The 647-nt window shown below is 42.5% G+C and overlaps 1 protein-coding gene across 1 annotated transcript in view; it reads right to left on the bottom strand.

Annotated features, from left to right (window-relative positions):
- znf385b (zinc finger protein 385B) overlaps positions 1–647 on the bottom strand; it is a 62094-nt gene that overhangs the window by 20267 nt on the left and 41180 nt on the right. The window lies entirely within an intron of this gene.

The following is a 647-nucleotide window of genomic DNA, read 5'->3' as shown; positions in this document are numbered from 1 at the left end:
ATATGTCTATTTTTTGATATGTCTGTTTTCTTTCAATAACATTTGTGCAAGTACATTTTGAGAAGAACTATCTATGGTGCAATGACCAGTGCAGGGCAGAGGCTCCAGCATCTTCCCATCCCCCCCAAACTGAAAACAGCACAAAGAGCCTATGATTAATTCATGGTTAACAGCTATGGGTTGTTTAGAAGCTCTGTCAGGAGAATACCGCTCCTCTCTAATAAATATCACAGCAGCACAGTTTAAGGTTTGCAAAGTTTACCTGTGAACACTCGGGGCAATGATCCCGCAGAAAACAACCATAAACTTCTTCTGCTAGGCAGCAGAAACCGATAAAAGTGACTTTTTTAAACAAAAGGACCGTGTGGTTTTAGGAAACAGAAGCCAATTTTGTGCTGCTTCACAACTGTTGGACCGCAGGACCAACACCAACATGCTTCTGATGCCTCCTTGGTGCCACGCACCTGATTTACATTAATGGGTCTTCAGCAAATTCGTTTCAGCAAAGCACTAAGTGCTGAGAAATGAACTCATCTGAAGCATGCAAGCCTTTGGGGGAACAGCGTTTTGCACCACAACCGTAATGTGATAAACACACATCTCAGATCTGTTCACAGACCCTTTAAATGTTCTTTCACACACTACTG

Source organism: Poecilia formosa, unplaced genomic scaffold (genome assembly GCF_000485575.1).
Source record: "Poecilia formosa unplaced genomic scaffold, Poecilia_formosa-5.1.2 Scaffold19, whole genome shotgun sequence".
Classification (NCBI taxonomy): Eukaryota; Metazoa; Chordata; class Actinopteri; order Cyprinodontiformes; family Poeciliidae; genus Poecilia; species Poecilia formosa.
Note: the sequence above shows the minus strand (reverse complement) of the source record. Positions and strands in the feature narration are given on the sequence as shown.